Source organism: Bos javanicus, chromosome 28, assembly GCF_032452875.1.
Source record: "Bos javanicus breed banteng chromosome 28, ARS-OSU_banteng_1.0, whole genome shotgun sequence".
In the NCBI taxonomy this organism is placed as follows: domain Eukaryota; kingdom Metazoa; phylum Chordata; class Mammalia; order Artiodactyla; family Bovidae; genus Bos; species Bos javanicus.
The window spans coordinates 4,195,578-4,208,853 of NC_083895.1; the positions used below are offsets into that span (position 1 = coordinate 4,195,578).

General features: G+C 71.1%; 6 non-coding genes across 6 annotated transcripts; all 6 read right to left on the reverse strand.

Moving 5' to 3' along the window:
* Positions 1 to 704: 704 nt before the first annotated feature.
* Positions 705 to 823, reverse strand: LOC133240745 (5S ribosomal RNA). Its single transcript, XR_009734346.1, has one exon. It is a non-coding gene; the product is annotated as a 5S ribosomal RNA (ribosomal RNA).
* A 2,014-nt stretch (positions 824 to 2,837) lies between these two features.
* Positions 2,838 to 2,956, reverse strand: LOC133240746 (5S ribosomal RNA). The gene has a single exon (XR_009734347.1). It is a non-coding gene; the product is annotated as a 5S ribosomal RNA (ribosomal RNA).
* A 2,012-nt stretch (positions 2,957 to 4,968) lies between these two features.
* LOC133240747 (5S ribosomal RNA) lies at positions 4,969 to 5,087 on the reverse strand. The gene has a single exon (XR_009734348.1). It is a non-coding gene; the product is annotated as a 5S ribosomal RNA (ribosomal RNA).
* Positions 5,088 to 7,093: 2,006 nt separating this feature from the next.
* Positions 7,094 to 7,212, reverse strand: LOC133240748 (5S ribosomal RNA). The gene has a single exon (XR_009734349.1). It is a non-coding gene; the product is annotated as a 5S ribosomal RNA (ribosomal RNA).
* Positions 7,213 to 9,226: 2,014 nt separating this feature from the next.
* Positions 9,227 to 9,345, reverse strand: LOC133240751 (5S ribosomal RNA). The gene has a single exon (XR_009734351.1). It is a non-coding gene; the product is annotated as a 5S ribosomal RNA (ribosomal RNA).
* Positions 9,346 to 11,360: 2,015 nt separating this feature from the next.
* LOC133240752 (5S ribosomal RNA) lies at positions 11,361 to 11,479 on the reverse strand. Its single transcript, XR_009734352.1, has one exon. It is a non-coding gene; the product is annotated as a 5S ribosomal RNA (ribosomal RNA).
* Positions 11,480 to 13,276: the final 1,797 nt, after the last annotated feature.

A 13,276-nucleotide genomic window follows, 5' to 3' on the forward strand; every position in this document is an offset into this window, starting at 1 on the left:
AGGCCAGAGGGTGAGTGCGGGAGAGTGTGTGTGTGAGTGTGTCGGTGGGCGACGGTGGGGTCTGGTCGACTGGGGGCCGGGGGGAACCCAGAATGGAGGGGACAGGGTGTGGCGGCCGGGGGTTTGGAAGTCTGTGTGGTCCTCTTGCTGTCTGTCTCTCTCTCTCCCTCTTTCTCCGTCTCCCTTACCCGTGGTCTCCGGCTCTCGACCTTTCTCGGCGGCGGTGGGGGGGTGTGTGTGTGTGCGTGACTGTTTTGTGTGTGTGTGTGTGAGTGTTGTGCGCGCGCGCCTGCGGGAGACCCAGCGGTTGCCTGCGAGGATGCGTCGAGGGGTGGGGCTGGGGACGGGCCGGGGGCTGCGGCTGCGGCGGGGGCTGGGGCCGGGGCCCCGCCCAGAAGTGCCTGAGGCCTGCCAAGGGAGCCCCAGACAGAGAGCACCCCCTCCACCCGCGCCCTCGCCGGTCCTCTGGTTTCCTGGAAGCCGAATGCGGAGGGGCTCGCGGGCCGCCCGGAGGCAACCCAGGTCTGCAGCGGGAGTCGGGGCCCCGGCCACCCACCCCGGGAGGGGCTGGAAGGCAGGCGACCGCTCTGAGCGCGGTGGGGTGCGAGGGGCCAGCGGCAGGTGGGGCTTGCGGGGGTGGGGGGCGGGCGCTAAAGGAGAGGGGAGGCAAAAGCAAAAAAAAGCAAAAAAAAAAAGAAAAGAAAAGCCTACAGCACCCGGTATTCCCAGGCGGTCTCCCATCCAAGTACTAACCAGGCCCGACCCTGCTTAGCTTCCGAGATCAGACGAGATCGGGCGCGTTCAGGGTGGTATGGCCGTAGACGGGGCGGCTGCCGCCGGGCGCCCTAAGAGCCCTGCGCTGCGCCTGCCTTTCGCTCCGACCTGCCGCTCGGCCCAGCCGGCCGCAGCTCTCCACGGAGCGCGCGCTGCACTTGAGCTGCACGACCCGCGACCGGAGTCCCGGCGGCCGTGTGGCCGGCCGACGCCGCTCCGCCCCCCGCACACCGCCACCCCCGGCCAGCACCCGCCTGGCCCGGCCCGGGGACCACGGGGCTTCCGGGACCCGGGACCCTGGACCCGGAGCAGCCGGCCCGGCATGCCTGCGGCGGATCGGGCGTGGGGTGGGGTGGGGTGGGGTGAGGGGCGCGGAGGGGTGAGGCGGGGCGGAGGTCTTGGCGCTCTCCCACCCTGGGACCCTCCAGGCCCGGCCCCGCTCGGAGGCCGCCGCCCCCCTCCGCCACCTCTCCCCCTCCCCGCCCCGCCTCCCCTCCCCCCCTCGCCCCCCCCACCCCACCAAGGCCTTCGCTGCTCAGGGCCACGTGGCCCCGGAGCTCTCTGGCTTCGGGGCCCGCTGGGGCCCGCGGTCCTCTGAGCCTCCCGCGGGCCTGTGCGCAGCCCAGCCGTGGCCCTGAGCGCCCATCCTGCCCGGCACCTGCCCGGTGCCCAAAGCCACCTGGAGCCACCAGCGCGGTGAACCAAGAGCTCGTCCGCCCCGCCCCTTCGCCCTCCCGAGGCCCCCCTTGCCCCCACGCCGCCCTCCAAGCACAGGACCTTCCGGAGGGAGCAGACGAGCGACATGCAGGCACACGGACAGACACACAGACACTCGCAGGCACCCACGCCACGGGAGACAGCCGGCCGGCGCAAGCGCGGCAGCCAGGGCCACAGCCATAGCACCCGTGGGAGGCCGGGGGTCAGGAGAGACAGAGACAGAAAGAGATGAAGGTTCAGAGACACACTCCCAAGACGGCGCGAGGCAGATGCAGACAGACAGACAGACAGACAGACAGACACGAGCGCGCAGGCACACACGGGGAGGGAGAGACAGAGAGAGGGAGACACCGAGCGACTGACAGAGAGACGGAGAACGGGAGACGGACAGGGGACAGGGGATGGCATCCGCTCCGAGATAGACACACTGGCACAGACCGTGACACACCTCAGAGAGAGGCCGTGCGGCAGAAGCAGCTTCCCTAAGGGAGGGGGCGTCAGCCTTGGGCCGGCGGGCCCCGGCTGGACGCAGTGCCCTGGGGCTGGCAATCACCCGTGGGGACCCCCGGACTTCCTCGCATCCGAGGTCTCAAAGGTCCCCTTCGGCTTGGCCACCTACGGCGAGACCCAGCCCCCGCCCCCAGGCCAGAGGGTGAGTGCGGGAGAGTGTGTGTGTGAGTGTGTCGGTGGGCGACGGTGGGGTCTGGTCGACTGGGGGCCGGGGGGAACCCAGAATGGAGGGGACAGGGTGTGGCGGCCGGGGGTTTGGAAGTCTGTGTGGTCCTCTTGCTGTCTGTCTCTCTCTCTCCCTCTTTCTCCGTCTCCCTTACCCGTGGTCTCCGGCTCTCGACCTTTCTCGGCGGCGGTGGGGGGGTGTGTGTGTGTGCGTGACTGTTTTGTGTGTGTGTGTGTGAGTGTTGTGCGCGCGCGCCTGCGGGAGACCCAGCGGTTGCCTGCGAGGATGCGTCGAGGGGTGGGGCTGGGGACGGGCCGGGGGCTGCGGCTGCGGCGGGGGCTGGGGCCGGGGCCCCGCCCAGAAGTGCCTGAGGCCTGCCAAGGGAGCCCCAGACAGAGAGCACCCCCTCCACCCGCGCCCTCGCCGGTCCTCTGGTTTCCTGGAAGCCGAATGCGGAGGGGCTCGCGGGCCGCCCGGAGGCAACCCAGGTCTGCAGCGGGAGTCGGGGCCCCGGCCACCCACCCCGGGAGGGGCTGGAAGGCAGGCGACCGCTCTGAGCGCGGTGGGGTGCGAGGGGCCAGCGGCAGGTGGGGCTTGCGGGGGTGGGGGGCGGGCGCTAAAGGAGAGGGGAGGCAAAAGCAAAAAAAAGCAAAAAAAAAAAGAAAAGAAAAGCCTACAGCACCCGGTATTCCCAGGCGGTCTCCCATCCAAGTACTAACCAGGCCCGACCCTGCTTAGCTTCCGAGATCAGACGAGATCGGGCGCGTTCAGGGTGGTATGGCCGTAGACGGGGGCGGCTGCCGCCGGGCGCCCTAAGAGCCCTGCGCTGCGCCTGCCTTTCGCTCCGACCTGCCGCTCGGCCCAGCCGGCCGCAGCTCTCCACGGAGCGCGCGCTGCACTTGAGCTGCACGACCCGCGACCGGAGTCCCGGCGGCCGTGTGGCCGGCCGACGCCGCTCCGCCCCCCGCACACCGCCACCCCCGGCCAGCACCCGCCTGGCCCGGCCCGGGGACCACGGGGCTTCCGGGACCCGGGACCCTGGACCCGGAGCAGCCGGCCCGGCATGCCTGCGGCGGATCGGGCGTGGGGTGGGGTGGGGTGGGGTGAGGGGCGCGGAGGGGTGAGGCGGGGCGGAGGTCTTGGCGCTCTCCCACCCTGGGACCCTCCAGGCCCGGCCCCGCTCGGAGGCCGCCGCCCCCCTCCGCCACCTCTCCCCCCTCCCCGCCCCGCCTCCCCTCCCCCCTCGCCCCCCACCCCACCAAGGCCTTCGCTGCTCAGGGCCACGTGGCCCCGGAGCTCTCTGGCTTCGGGGCCCGCTGGGGCCCGCGGTCCTCTGAGCCTCCCGCGGGCCTGTGCGCAGCCCAGCCGTGGCCCTGAGCGCCCATCCTGCCCGGCACCTGCCCGGTGCCCAAAGCCACCTGGAGCCACCAGCGCGGTGAACCAAGAGCTCGTCCGCCCCGCCCCTTCGCCCTCCCGAGGCCCCCCTTGCCCCCACGCCGCCCTCCAAGCACAGGACCTTCCGGAGGGAGCAGACGAGCGACATGCAGGCACACGGACAGACACACAGACACTCGCAGGCACCCACGCCACGGGAGACAGCCGGCCGGCGCAAGCGCGGCAGCCAGGGCCACAGCCATAGCACCCGTGGGAGGCCGGGGGTCAGGAGAGACAGAGACAGAAAGAGATGAAGGTTCAGAGACACACTCCCAAGACGGCGCGAGGCAGATGCAGACAGACAGACAGACAGACAGACAGACACGAGCGCGCAGGCACACACGGGGAGGGAGAGACAGAGAGAGGGAGACACCGAGCGACTGACAGAGAGACGGAGAACGGGAGACGGACAGGGGACAGGGGATGGCATCCGCTCCGAGATAGACACACTGGCACAGACCGTGACACACCTCAGAGAGAGGCCGTGCGGCAGAAGCAGCTTCCCTAAGGGAGGGGGCGTCAGCCTTGGGCCGGCGGGCCCCGGCTGGACGCAGTGCCCTGGGGCTGGCAATCACCCGTGGGGACCCCCGGACTTCCTCGCATCCGAGGTCTCAAAGGTCCCCTTCGGCTTGGCCACCTACGGCGAGACCCAGCCCCCGCCCCCAGGCCAGAGGGTGAGTGCGGGAGAGTGTGTGTGTGAGTGTGTCGGTGGGCGACGGTGGGGTCTGGTCGACTGGGGGCCGGGGGGAACCCAGAATGGAGGGGACAGGGTGTGGCGGCCGGGGGTTTGGAAGTCTGTGTGGTCCTCTTGCTGTCTGTCTCTCTCTCTCCCTCTTTCTCCGTCTCCCTTACCCGTGGTCTCCGGCTCTCGACCTTTCTCGGCGGCGGTGGGGGGGTGTGTGTGTGTGCGTGACTGTTTTGTGTGTGTGTGTGTGAGTGTTGTGCGCGCGCGCCTGCGGGAGACCCAGCGGTTGCCTGCGAGGATGCGTCGAGGGGTGGGGCTGGGGACGGGCCGGGGGCTGCGGCTGCGGCGGGGGCTGGGGCCGGGGCCCCGCCCAGAAGTGCCTGAGGCCTGCCAAGGGAGCCCCAGACAGAGAGCACCCCCTCCACCCGCGCCCTCGCCGGTCCTCTGGTTTCCTGGAAGCCGAATGCGGAGGGGCTCGCGGGCCGCCCGGAGGCAACCCAGGTCTGCAGCGGGAGTCGGGGCCCCGGCCACCCACCCCGGGAGGGGCTGGAAGGCAGGCGACCGCTCTGAGCGCGGTGGGGTGCGAGGGGCCAGCGGCAGGTGGGGCTTGCGGGGGTGGGGGGCGGGCGCTAAAGGAGAGGGGAGGCAAAAGCAAAAAAAAGCAAAAAAAAAAGAAAAGAAAAGCCTACAGCACCCGGTATTCCCAGGCGGTCTCCCATCCAAGTACTAACCAGGCCCGACCCTGCTTAGCTTCCGAGATCAGACGAGATCGGGCGCGTTCAGGGTGGTATGGCCGTAGACGGGGCGGCTGCCGCCGGGCGCCCTAAGAGCCCTGCGCTGCGCCTGCCTTTCGCTCCGACCTGCCGCTCGGCCCAGCCGGCCGCAGCTCTCCACGGAGCGCGCGCTGCACTTGAGCTGCACGACCCGCGACCGGAGTCCCGGCGGCCGTGTGGCCGGCCGACGCCGCTCCGCCCCCCGCACACCGCCACCCCCGGCCAGCACCCGCCTGGCCCGGCCCGGGGACCACGGGGCTTCCGGGACCCGGGACCCTGGACCCGGAGCAGCCGGCCCGGCATGCCTGCGGCGGATCGGGCGTGGGGTGGGGTGGGGTGGGGTGAGGGGCGCGGAGGGGTGAGGCGGGGCGGAGGTCTTGGCGCTCTCCCACCCTGGGACCCTCCAGGCCCGGCCCCGCTCGGAGGCCGCCGCCCCCCTCCGCCACCTCTCCCCCCTCCCCGCCCCGCCTCCCCTCCCCCCCCCCCACCCCACCAAGGCCTTCGCTGCTCAGGGCCACGTGGCCCCGGAGCTCTCTGGCTTCGGGGCCCGCTGGGGCCCGCGGTCCTCTGAGCCTCCCGCGGGCCTGTGCGCAGCCCAGCCGTGGCCCTGAGCGCCCATCCTGCCCGGCACCTGCCCGGTGCCCAAAGCCACCTGGAGCCACCAGCGCGGTGAACCAAGAGCTCGTCCGCCCCGCCCCTTCGCCCTCCCGAGGCCCCCCTTGCCCCCACGCCGCCCTCCAAGCACAGGACCTTCCGGAGGGAGCAGACGAGCGACATGCAGGCACACGGACAGACACACAGACACTCGCAGGCACCCACGCCACGGGAGACAGCCGGCCGGCGCAAGCGCGGCAGCCAGGGCCACAGCCATAGCACCCGTGGGAGGCCGGGGGTCAGGAGAGACAGAGACAGAAAGAGATGAAGGTTCAGAGACACACTCCCAAGACGGCGCGAGGCAGATGCAGACAGACAGACAGACAGACAGACAGACACGAGCGCGCAGGCACACACGGGGAGGGAGAGACAGAGAGAGGGAGACACCGAGCGACTGACAGAGAGACGGAGAACGGGAGACGGACAGGGGACAGGGGATGGCATCCGCTCCGAGATAGACACACTGGCACAGACCGTGACACACCTCAGAGAGAGGCCGTGCGGCAGAAGCAGCTTCCCTAAGGGAGGGGGCGTCAGCCTTGGGCCGGCGGGCCCCGGCTGGACGCAGTGCCCTGGGGCTGGCAATCACCCGTGGGGACCCCCGGACTTCCTCGCATCCGAGGTCTCAAAGGTCCCCTTCGGCTTGGCCACCTACGGCGAGACCCAGCCCCCGCCCCCAGGCCAGAGGGTGAGTGCGGGAGAGTGTGTGTGTGAGTGTGTCGGTGGGCGACGGTGGGGTCTGGTCGACTGGGGGCCGGGGGAACCCAGAATGGAGGGGACAGGGTGTGGCGGCCGGGGGTTTGGAAGTCTGTGTGGTCCTCTTGCTGTCTGTCTCTCTCTCTCCCTCTTTCTCCGTCTCCCTTACCCGTGGTCTCCGGCTCTCGACCTTTCTCGGCGGCGGTGGGGGGGTGTGTGTGTGTGCGTGACTGTTTTGTGTGTGTGTGTGTGAGTGTTGTGCGCGCGCGCCTGCGGGAGACCCAGCGGTTGCCTGCGAGGATGCGTCGAGGGGTGGGGCTGGGGACGGGCCGGGGGCTGCGGCTGCGGCGGGGGCTGGGGCCGGGGCCCCGCCCAGAAGTGCCTGAGGCCTGCCAAGGGAGCCCCAGACAGAGAGCACCCCCTCCACCCGCGCCCTCGCCGGTCCTCTGGTTTCCTGGAAGCCGAATGCGGAGGGGCTCGCGGGCCGCCCGGAGGCAACCCAGGTCTGCAGCGGGAGTCGGGGCCCCGGCCACCCACCCCGGGAGGGGCTGGAAGGCAGGCGACCGCTCTGAGCGCGGTGGGGTGCGAGGGGCCAGCGGCAGGTGGGGCTTGCGGGGGTGGGGGGCGGGCGCTAAAGGAGAGGGGAGGCAAAAGCAAAAAAAAGCAAAAAAAAAAGAAAAGAAAAGCCTACAGCACCCGGTATTCCCAGGCGGTCTCCCATCCAAGTACTAACCAGGCCCGACCCTGCTTAGCTTCCGAGATCAGACGAGATCGGGCGCGTTCAGGGTGGTATGGCCGTAGACGGGGCGGCTGCCGCCGGGCGCCCTAAGAGCCCTGCGCTGCGCCTGCCTTTCGCTCCGACCTGCCGCTCGGCCCAGCCGGCCGCAGCTCTCCACGGAGCGCGCGCTGCACTTGAGCTGCACGACCCGCGACCGGAGTCCCGGCGGCCGTGTGGCCGGCCGACGCCGCTCCGCCCCCCGCACACCGCCACCCCCGGCCAGCACCCGCCTGGCCCGGCCCGGGGACCACGGGGCTTCCGGGACCCGGGACCCTGGACCCGGAGCAGCCGGCCCGGCATGCCTGCGGCGGATCGGGCGTGGGGTGGGGTGGGGTGGGGTGAGGGGCGCGGAGGGGTGAGGCGGGGCGGAGGTCTTGGCGCTCTCCCACCCTGGGACCCTCCAGGCCCGGCCCCGCTCGGAGGCCGCCGCCCCCCTCCGCCACCTCTCCCCCCTCCCCGCCCCGCCTCCCCTCCCCCCCTCGCCCCCCCCACCCCACCAAGGCCTTCGCTGCTCAGGGCCACGTGGCCCCGGAGCTCTCTGGCTTCGGGGCCCGCTGGGGCCCGCGGTCCTCTGAGCCTCCCGCGGGCCTGTGCGCAGCCCAGCCGTGGCCCTGAGCGCCCATCCTGCCCGGCACCTGCCCGGTGCCCAAAGCCACCTGGAGCCACCAGCGCGGTGAACCAAGAGCTCGTCCGCCCCGCCCCTTCGCCCTCCCGAGGCCCCCCTTGCCCCCACGCCGCCCTCCAAGCACAGGACCTTCCGGAGGGAGCAGACGAGCGACATGCAGGCACACGGACAGACACACAGACACTCGCAGGCACCCACGCCACGGGAGACAGCCGGCCGGCGCAAGCGCGGCAGCCAGGGCCACAGCCATAGCACCCGTGGGAGGCCGGGGGTCAGGAGAGACAGAGACAGAAAGAGATGAAGGTTCAGAGACACACTCCCAAGACGGCGCGAGGCAGATGCAGACAGACAGACAGACAGACAGACAGACACGAGCGCGCAGGCACACACGGGGAGGGAGAGACAGAGAGAGGGAGACACCGAGCGACTGACAGAGAGACGGAGAACGGGAGACGGACAGGGGACAGGGGATGGCATCCGCTCCGAGATAGACACACTGGCACAGACCGTGACACACCTCAGAGAGAGGCCGTGCGGCAGAAGCAGCTTCCCTAAGGGAGGGGGCGTCAGCCTTGGGCCGGCGGGCCCCGGCTGGACGCAGTGCCCTGGGGCTGGCAATCACCCGTGGGGACCCCCGGACTTCCTCGCATCCGAGGTCTCAAAGGTCCCCTTCGGCTTGGCCACCTACGGCGAGACCCAGCCCCCGCCCCCAGGCCAGAGGGTGAGTGCGGGAGAGTGTGTGTGTGAGTGTGTCGGTGGGCGACGGTGGGGTCTGGTCGACTGGGGGCCGGGGGGAACCCAGAATGGAGGGGACAGGGTGTGGCGGCCGGGGGTTTGGAAGTCTGTGTGGTCCTCTTGCTGTCTGTCTCTCTCTCTCCCTCTTTCTCCGTCTCCCTTACCCGTGGTCTCCGGCTCTCGACCTTTCTCGGCGGCGGTGGGGGGGTGTGTGTGTGTGCGTGACTGTTTTGTGTGTGTGTGTGTGAGTGTTGTGCGCGCGCGCCTGCGGGAGACCCAGCGGTTGCCTGCGAGGATGCGTCGAGGGGTGGGGCTGGGGACGGGCCGGGGGCTGCGGCTGCGGCGGGGGCTGGGGCCGGGGCCCCGCCCAGAAGTGCCTGAGGCCTGCCAAGGGAGCCCCAGACAGAGAGCACCCCCTCCACCCGCGCCCTCGCCGGTCCTCTGGTTTCCTGGAAGCCGAATGCGGAGGGGCTCGCGGGCCGCCCGGAGGCAACCCAGGTCTGCAGCGGGAGTCGGGGCCCCGGCCACCCACCCCGGGAGGGGCTGGAAGGCAGGCGACCGCTCTGAGCGCGGTGGGGTGCGAGGGGCCAGCGGCAGGTGGGGCTTGCGGGGGTGGGGGGCGGGCGCTAAAGGAGAGGGGAGGCAAAAGCAAAAAAAAGCAAAAAAAAAAGAAAAGAAAAGCCTACAGCACCCGGTATTCCCAGGCGGTCTCCCATCCAAGTACTAACCAGGCCCGACCCTGCTTAGCTTCCGAGATCAGACGAGATCGGGCGCGTTCAGGGTGGTATGGCCGTAGACGGGGCGGCTGCCGCCGGGCGCCCTAAGAGCCCTGCGCTGCGCCTGCCTTTCGCTCCGACCTGCCGCTCGGCCCAGCCGGCCGCAGCTCTCCACGGAGCGCGCGCTGCACTTGAGCTGCACGACCCGCGACCGGAGTCCCGGCGGCCGTGTGGCCGGCCGACGCCGCTCCGCCCCCCGCACACCGCCACCCCCGGCCAGCACCCGCCTGGCCCGGCCCGGGGGACCACGGGGCTTCCGGGACCCGGGACCCTGGACCCGGAGCAGCCGGCCCGGCATGCCTGCGGCGGATCGGGCGTGGGGTGGGGTGGGGTGGGGTGAGGGGCGCGGAGGGGTGAGGCGGGGCGGAGGTCTTGGCGCTCTCCCACCCTGGGACCCTCCAGGCCCGGCCCCGCTCGGAGGCCGCCGCCCCCCTCCGCCACCTCTCCCCCCTCCCCGCCCCGCCTCCCCTCCCCCCCTCGCCCCCCCCACCCCACCAAGGCCTTCGCTGCTCAGGGCCACGTGGCCCCGGAGCTCTCTGGCTTCGGGGCCCGCTGGGGCCCGCGGTCCTCTGAGCCTCCCGCGGGCCTGTGCGCAGCCCAGCCGTGGCCCTGAGCGCCCATCCTGCCCGGCACCTGCCCGGTGCCCAAAGCCACCTGGAGCCACCAGCGCGGTGAACCAAGAGCTCGTCCGCCCCGCCCCTTCGCCCTCCCGAGGCCCCCCTTGCCCCCACGCCGCCCTCCAAGCACAGGACCTTCCGGAGGGAGCAGACGAGCGACATGCAGGCACACGGACAGACACACAGACACTCGCAGGCACCCACGCCACGGGAGACAGCCGGCCGGCGCAAGCGCGGCAGCCAGGGCCACAGCCATAGCACCCGTGGGAGGCCGGGGGTCAGGAGAGACAGAGACAGAAAGAGATGAAGGTTCAGAGACACACTCCCAAGACGGCGCGAGGCAGATGCAGACAGACAGACAGACAGACAGACAGACACGAGCGCGCAGGCACACACGGGGAGGGAGAGACAGAGAGAGGGAGACACCGAGCGACTGACAGAGAGACGGAGAACGGGAGACGGACAGGGGACAGGGGATGGCATCCGCTCCGAGATAGACACACTGGCACAGACCGTGACACACCTCAGAGAGAGGCCGTGCGGCAGAAGCAGCTTCCCTAAGGGAGGGGGCGTCAGCCTTGGGCCGGCGGGCCCCGGCTGGACGCAGTGCCCTGGGGCTGGCAATCACCCGTGGGGACCCCCGGACTTCCTCGCATCCGAGGTCTCAAAGGTCCCCTTCGGCTTGGCCACCTACGGCGAGACCCAGCCCCCGCCCCCAGGCCAGAGGGTGAGTGCGGGAGAGTGTGTGTGTGAGTGTGTCGGTGGGCGACGGTGGGGTCTGGTCGACTGGGGGCCGGGGGGAACCCAGAATGGAGGGGACAGGGTGTGGCGGCCGGGGGTTTGGAAGTCTGTGTGGTCCTCTTGCTGTCTGTCTCTCTCTCTCCCTCTTTCTCCGTCTCCCTTACCCGTGGTCTCCGGCTCTCGACCTTTCTCGGCGGCGGTGGGGGGGTGTGTGTGTGTGCGTGACTGTTTTGTGTGTGTGTGTGTGAGTGTTGTGCGCGCGCGCCTGCGGGAGACCCAGCGGTTGCCTGCGAGGATGCGTCGAGGGGTGGGGCTGGGGACGGGCCGGGGGCTGCGGCTGCGGCGGGGGCTGGGGCCGGGGCCCCGCCCAGAAGTGCCTGAGGCCTGCCAAGGGAGCCCCAGACAGAGAGCACCCCCTCCACCCGCGCCCTCGCCGGTCCTCTGGTTTCCTGGAAGCCGAATGCGGAGGGGCTCGCGGGCCGCCCGGAGGCAACCCAGGTCTGCAGCGGGAGTCGGGGCCCCGGCCACCCACCCCGGGAGGGGCTGGAAGGCAGGCGACCGCTCTGAGCGCGGTGGGGTGCGAGGGGCCAGCGGCAGGTGGGGCTTGCGGGGGTGGGGGGCGGGCGCTAAAGGAGAGGGGAGGCAAAAGCAAAAAAAAGCAAAAAAAAAAGAAAAGAAAAGCCTACAGCACCCGGTATTCCCAGGCGGTCTCCCATCCAAGTACTAACCAGGCCCGACCCTGCTTAGCTTCCGAGATCAGACGAGATCGGGCGCGTTCAGGGTGGTATGGCCGTAGACGGGGGCGGCTGCCGCCGGGCGCCCTAAGAGCCCTGCGCTGCGCCTGCCTTTCGCTCCGACCTGCCGCTCGGCCCAGCCGGCCGCAGCTCTCCACGGAGCGCGCGCTGCACTTGAGCTGCACGACCCGCGACCGGAGTCCCGGCGGCCGTGTGGCCGGCCGACGCCGCTCCGCCCCCCGCACACCGCCACCCCCGGCCAGCACCCGCCTGGCCCGGCCCGGGGACCACGGGGCTTCCGGGACCCGGGACCCTGGACCCGGAGCAGCCGGCCCGGCATGCCTGCGGCGGATCGGGCGTGGGGTGGGGTGGGGTGGGGTGAGGGGCGCGGAGGGGTGAGGCGGGGCGGAGGTCTTGGCGCTCTCCCACCCTGGGACCCTCCAGGCCCGGCCCCGCTCGGAGGCCGCCGCCCCCCTCCGCCACCTCTCCCCCCTCCCCGCCCCGCCTCCCCTCCCCCCCCCCCCCCACCCCACCAAGGCCTTCGCTGCTCAGGGCCACGTGGCCCCGGAGCTCTCTGGCTTCGGGGCCCGCTGGGGCCCGCGGTCCTCTGAGCCTCCCGCGGGCCTGTGCGCAGCCCAGCCGTGGCCCTGAGCGCCCATCCTGCCCGGCACCTGCCCGGTGCCCAAAGCCACCTGGAGCCACCAGCGCGGTGAACCAAGAGCTCGTCCGCCCCGCCCCTTCGCCCTCCCGAGGCCCCCCTTGCCCCCACGCCGCCCTCCAAGCACAGGACCTTCCGGAGGGAGCAGACGAGCGACATGCAGGCACACGGACAGACACACAGACACTCGCAGGCACCCACGCCACGGGAGACAGCCGGCCGGCGCAAGCGCGGCAGCCAGGGCCACAGCCATAGCACCCGTGGGAGGCCGGGGGTCAGGAGAGACAGAGACAGAAAGAGATGAAGGTTCAGAGACACACTCCCAAGACGGCGCGAGGCAGATGCAGACAGACAGACAGACAGACAGACAGACACGAGCGCGCAGGCACACACGGGGAGGGAGAGACAGAGAGAGGGAGACACCGAGCGACTGACAGAGAGACGGAGAACGGGAGACGGACAGGGGACAGGGGATGGCATCCGCTCCGAGATAGACACACTGGCACAGACCGTGACACACCTCAGAGAGAGGCCGTGCGGCAGAAGCAGCTTCCCTAAGGGAGGGGGCGTCAGCCTTGGGCCGGCGGGCCCCGGCTGGACGCAGTGCCCTGGGGCTGGCAATCACCCGTGGGGACCCCCGGACTTCCTCGCATCCGAGGTCTCAAAGGTCCCCTTCGGCTTGGCCACCTACGGCGAGACCCAGCCCCCGCCCCCAGGCCAGAGGGTGAGTGCGGGAGAGTGTGTGTGTGAGTGTGTCGGTGGGCGACGGTGGGGTCTGGTCGACTGGGGGCCGGGGGGAACCCAGAATGGAGGGGACAGGGTGTGGCGGCCGGGGGTTTGGAAGTCTGTGTGGTCCTCTTGCTGTCTGTCTCTCTCTCTCCCTCTTTCTCCGTCTCCCTTACCCGTGGTCTCCGGCTCTCGACCTTTCTCGGCGGCGGTGGGGGGGTGTGTGTGTGTGCGTGACTGTTTTGTGTGTGTGTGTGTGAGTGTTGTGCGCGCGCGCCTGCGGGAGACCCAGCGGTTGCCTGCGAGGATGCGTCGAGGGGTGGGGCTGGGGACGGGCCGGGGGCTGCGGCTGCGGCGGGGGCTGGGGCCGGGGCCCCGCCCAGAAGTGCCTGAGGCCTGCCAAGGGAGCCCCAGACAGAGAGCACCCCCTCCACCCGCGCCCTCGCCGGTCCTCTGGTTTCCTGGAAGCCGAATGCG